Source organism: Pristiophorus japonicus, chromosome 6 (assembly GCF_044704955.1).
Source record: "Pristiophorus japonicus isolate sPriJap1 chromosome 6, sPriJap1.hap1, whole genome shotgun sequence".
Lineage (NCBI taxonomy): Eukaryota > Metazoa > Chordata > Chondrichthyes > Pristiophoridae > Pristiophorus > Pristiophorus japonicus.
The window spans coordinates 258154816-258160965 of NC_091982.1; the positions used below are offsets into that span (position 1 = coordinate 258154816).

Genomic DNA, 6150 nt, shown 5'->3' on the forward strand with positions numbered 1-6150 from the left:
ACCTTGTGGCTGATTGTTAAACAAGTCAGATACAGTGCTCTCACGCAGTATGTGAGCATCATGGATGCTGCCCGGAAATTGAGCATTCGCTGCCAGTATAATATGCTGGTGGTCGACTACGAGTTGGACATTCAGGGAGCGGTTCCTGAAAACCTCTGTATCCTGAAAAAGTGCCCGCATCACGATGTGCATACAGTCTATTGCTCCCTGCACCTCGGGGAATTTTGCAATTCTGGAGAATCCTAGAGCCCTCTCACTCTGCCTCCCTGGTCATAGGGAAGCTAATCAAGTCCCTCCTGCAGGCTTCAATGACCTGTCTAATGAAGCAGTGTGTGGTATGCTGAGAAAGTCCGCAAATGTTGCCAGCTGTGTCCTGAAAAGAACCCGAGGCATAGAATGACAGTGCCATGTTCTCTTTGACCTCAACAGACAGTGCAGTACTGATGGTGCTAGCAGGCTGCAGATCTCTTCTTATCAGCTGGCATACCTCAGTGATAACCTCTTTGTGGAAGCGCAGTCTCCAAGGCAGGTGGTGTCGGGCAAGTCGAGGTAAGACTGCTTCTCCCTGTACTTGCGGGGGCGATGGGGGGGGGGGTGTAACGTCTGGTCCTCCTCATCAGTCTGGCACATCTTACTGTGGAGCATACCTTTGGCAATCTCGAGTCTGCTGCATAAATTGGTCATCAAGAGAGGGTGAGAAAGGACAGGCCCCATTGCAGTAGCTCTCTGTTTTCCACCGATTGCTCACAAACAATGAATGTCCGTTTCAATTCCAATCGTTCACAGTGTGGTCAAGGTATTTGTAGAGATGTACACATCAACTCCAACGACCTCCAGAGTACATCCTAACTCCCCCGAGTTTGAAGCACAGCAGCCTTTTAAAGGATGTGGCATGTGATGTAGAACATGGCGTCCATAACGCTGTGATTAGTTCCGATTAGTTCCACTTTTTCTGGCCGTTTTTTTGGGCGAGCGATATTGTGGGCGGTATGTGTGCGAGGTGGTGAAAGTGACGCTGGGTGATCTCATGGCGGCTAGTTTCAGTAAATATGCTCTTTACGACAAAAAAAAGTGGGTGGGCGGTGTTATTGAATCTCGGCGTTAAATCAGTGCGCAAATTAACGCTGGGCGATATTATGGGCATTGATTTCGCTCATTCTGATGATTTCGCCCAAAAAAAGTGGACAGTCAGTATTATTTTTTCCTGGCATTAAGCACATGGGGAAAGTAATGCTCGGCAATAAGTTTCCAAAAAATGGGCGTCAGTTTCCATTTTGTGGCTAAATGGGCGATATCTGGGCGTTATACATCATTTCAGCGGCAAAATGGGCATTAAATGGGCATTAAACATGCAAAGAATGTGGAGGTTCTAGCCCATAGAAACATAGGGCTAGACTTTTCACTTCACACCGCCCATCTATGGCCCATATATGGCCCAAAACGGACCTTTATCGCCCATTTTGAGCAAAAAGTGGAAACTAGGCCCAAAATATCGCCTGAACAACAGGTGGTGGCTAAGTTTCCACTTTGATCGCCGAGAAGATCGCCAAAATTATAGCCCACACAAGGCCGATACCAAGTTTCAGCACCTAGCATGCACTTCGCTGGGCCGATGTCAGGCCCAAAAGAGTGCTGAGAAATAGTTGCTTTTTCTGGGCCTAAGAGAAGGAAAATGGGCACTACGGACACCATTTTGACTTCAGAGCAAAGGTGGAACATTAGTTGTGAGTTAGTTGTACTCAGAATATAGGGACAGGGAATATAAATCGGTATTATTAAGTTATTTTGGTAAATATTGAATTCATTATTTAGCTTTTACGTAGTGAAGTTGTTACTAAAGTACTTGTATAATAAAGGAATAAACAAATATGGATTAACAACTGTATAGTTGATAATTAATGTAACTAAGAGAGAAGACACACACAATTTATTGAATCAAAGATAATTTTTTTTATTCACAAATATGAGAAAAAAATTTGATAAACTATCCTTCCAACCCCCTCCCCCCCCACCCTCCGCACCAACCCACCCCAATTAGCAATGAACAATTAACCAATAACAACTAACAAAAACAAGAACAATAGAACAAACTTTGTGAAAAAACTCCCCCCTCCCTACCTGTGGCCACGTTTCACCCCAGGTCAAGTCCCACCCCGTGTTCGTACCCCACCCGCCCATTTTTGGTCTACGCAGACCGACACCAAGACATCGTGCAGAGTGGGACGGCAAGACTTCCTGCCGTGGTGGAGGTGACGGAGTGGAAGCGGAAGCCTGAGGCTCTACCTCGGAGTCAGGAGGAACTTGTGCCCTCCGTACTCGCTTGTGCGCTCGGGGTCGTGCTGCGAGCAGACACGACACCTTGGGGTGCAGCGCCATGTCCAGCCAGCAACGCCTGCCGCAGGGCGTTGATTGCGGCTGTCTGCTGCCGAATGGCCTCCAAGGTCTCCCTTGCAGTCTGTGCTTGCTCGGAAGACCAGTTGGAGAAGTTCGTGCAGAACTCACTCCAGGTTGCTGGAAACTGGCTCCAGTTCACGGAGAACTGGCTCCAGTTCGCAGAGGATCCCGCGAAACCCTGGATAAGGTCGCGACCAATCACGACCATCTCCCTGCACAGGGAAATCAAGCTCTCTGTCTGGCCCTCCATGGTAGGCGATTGCTCACCACGCTGACCGGACCTCCGTGGGGTCGGCGTTTGCAAAATGACGTGCCTTGGCATCGCCACCTGCACACCGCTTGGTCCCGGTGCCTCTTCCATCTCAATCGAGATGGCTGCAGTTGCTCCCCCCCTACAAAAAAAAATCTCCTCCTCCTCCTCCTGCTCCTCCTCCTCCTTCTCTGGCTCCGCCTCAAGTAAACTGATGGAGTGCGTTGGCACATCCTCCTCCTCCTCCGTCTCTTTCTCCTGCGAGCTGTTGGAGGGGTCTATATTTGCGGATGTTCCCGTTACCTCGCTATGCTCAATGGACACTTCACCTTAGAAAGTTGAATGAAATTTCTAAACAACTCATAACAATACATATCAATATATATCAATACTTCAATATCAATATCAATATTTCAATATTTCAATAACCCAAAACATTGCAATACTTTTCAAAACCCCATATGCACAGGGGTTCATCAGGGTTAACATGGCCTCATTCGTAGATCAATACTACATTGAAATTATTTAATTATAATTGCGTAACATTACATGCGTAACTATGACATTTTTCGTAAGTATTTATTAATGTTTGACACATTGCAAAGTTCCCATTACTCACGAGACTGAAGGGTGGGCTCGGCCACGCCGCGGGTCGTGACCGAACGGCTTTCAGGCCCCACCAAGGCCACCGCAAGCTCCTCGTACGGTCGCGGAGCCACCACCCGTCCTCCTTTGCTCCGCGCGGTTGATACTTAGCTTTTTCTGTAAATGAAAATTTAACATCGCACAGCATAAGCTAATGTACTTGCCAATAAACATTGAAGACTGACACGTTTAAATGTTCAATTATTACATAACATTGTGGTGCATATGAATAATTTTTAATATTATTCTAATTATAAACAGCAAGTAAATAATACATATGTATGATTTTAAATATGACTTTTAAATATGTTTTAAGTATTAAAATGCAACATACTCTGGTAGCTACATATGAATAATTTTTAATACTATAACATGCAACTTACTATTAGGATGAATAAATGTAATGTTTAATTTAATGTAATTTTTAATTTAATGTAATTTTTAAATTAATATTATTTTATATTATAAATAAATAACATTGAGGAATTTGTTTGCAATTTATAAACATCAAGTAAATAATACATAATAATAATTTATAAACAAAGTAAATAATACATATGTGTGATTTTAAATATGACTTTTAAATATGTTTTACATATGGATAATCCAACTCACTCTGGCAGCTGCCAGCAGGCTGTTCCATCTCTTGAAGCACTGGTCAATCGTCCGCACCTCATTTGATGCCGATGTTACGACTTTGGCAACCTCCAGCCAAATTCGTCTATAGGCACGGGGTGCAGGTTTCCCATGGCCACCCCGTGTCAAGTCCTCCCATCTTGTGGAGACCACATTTACAAGGATCTCGTTGGCCTCCTCACTAAAGGCTTTTGCCCTTTGCCTCTCCATCTCCCTTTGCTTTTGTGCTTGCATTGGCATCGACATAGATGATATATAATCGAAAATAGATAGCCAATAGAAAAAGTATATACTAGCTATTACTAGCTATTACGGCCGCCCATTTAAAACTGAGATGAGAAGAAATTTCTTCTTTCAGAGGATTGTGGATCTGTGGAATTCGCTGCCTCAGAGAGCTGTGGAAGCTGGGACATTGAATAAATTTAAGATAGAAATAGACAGTTTCTTAAATGATAAGGGAATAAGGGGTTATGGAGAGTGAGCAGGGAAGTGGACCTGAGTCCATGATCGGATCAGCCATGATCGTATTAAATAGCGGAGCAGGCTCGAGGGGCCACATGGCCTTCTCCTGCTCCTATTTTTTATGTTCTTATGTTTTCGTCTCTGTATTTAAGGAAGGATATACTTGCATCTTGCATTGGAGACTGTTCAGAGAAGGTTCACTAGGTTGATTACGGAGATGAAGGGGTTGACTTATGAGGATAGGTTGAGTAGGTTGGGCCTATATACATTGGAGTTCAGAAGAATGAGAAGTGATCTTTTTGAAACTTATAAGATAATGAGGAGCTCGACAAGGTGGATACAGAGAGGATATTTCCACATAGGGGAAACTAAAACAAGGGAACATAGTCTTAGAATAAGGGGCCGTCCATTTAAAACTGAGATGAGGAGAAATTTCATCTCTCAGAGGGTTGTAAATCTTTGGAATTCTCTGTCCCAGAGAGCTGTGGAGGCTGGGTCATTAAGGCGGAGAGAGACAGATTTTTGAGCGATAAGGGAATAAAGGGTTATGGGGAGCGGGCAGGGAAGTGGAGCTGAGTCCATGATCAGATGAGCCATGATCTTGTTGAATGGCGGAGCAGGCTCGAGGGTCCAAATGGCCTACTCCTGCTCCAATTTCTTATGTACCTTTGTAGTCTCCTTTATTTAAGCTTAGGACATGGGTTTGAGATCCAACTTTCTCACCCTCCAACTGAATTTGAAATTCAATCATGTTATGGTCACTCATTCCTGGAGTATCCTTTATTTGGAGATCGTTTATTAATCCTGTCGCATTACACAGTACCAGATCTAAGATAGACTGCTCACTGGTTGGTTCCGCAATGTACTGTTCAAGGAAACTATCCCGGATACACTCTATGAACTCTTCCTCAAGGCTACCCTGGACAATTTGCTTTGTCCAATCAATATGAAGGTTAAAATCGCCCATGATTATTGCTGTTCCTTTTTTATAAATCTCCATTATTTCTTAATTTAAACTCCATCCGACAGTGTAACTACTGTTAGGGGGCCCATAGACTACACCCACCAGCGACTTTTTCCCCTTATTATTCCTTATCCCCACCCAAACTGATTCAACATCATTGCTCACTAACGCACTGATCTCATCCTTTGTTAACAGAGCTAACATACGTCCTTTTCCTTTCTGTCTGTCCTTCCGAATTGTCAAATACCCCTGAATATTTAGTTCCCAACCTTGGTCACCGTGCAACCACGTCTCTGTAATGGCTATCAGATCATACCCATTTGTATCTATTTGTGCCGTCAACTCATCGATTTTGTTACGAATGCTGTGTGAATTCAGATAAAGAACTTTTAAATTTGTTTTATTACCATTTTTTCCTGCTTTGACCCCAATTTCTGATTCACTTTCATGTTTATACATCCTGTCCCTTCATTTCTCCCAGTGCTACCCTGCTCTATTGCCTTCTCCTTATTCTTTGACTTTTAAATCTTTTTTTTTGTTCATTCTTGTCAGATCAACTCCAGCGCCAAAGATCACTTTGCGCTACTACACTTGATCTTAGCCAAAAGGCCGAGAGGGGAAGCTGCACAGTTCCTGGAAACACTGCAATACCAGGTCGATGCGTGGAGTGGACGGAGCAAGCCCCTGTTCCATCTCCCTGTTCCAAAAAACAATTTAATATTTGGTCCCCAGACAGGGGATATTAAACTGATAAGAACAGATACAACACTTGATCTTAGCCAAAAGGCCGAGAGACTTT

General features: G+C 43.8%; 1 non-coding gene across 1 annotated transcript; it reads right to left on the reverse strand.

The window, feature by feature from the left end:
• Nucleotides 1-5968: 5968 nt before the first annotated feature.
• LOC139266513 (U2 spliceosomal RNA) lies at nucleotides 5969-6150 on the reverse strand. The gene has a single exon (XR_011593748.1). It is a non-coding gene; the product is annotated as a U2 spliceosomal RNA (small nuclear RNA).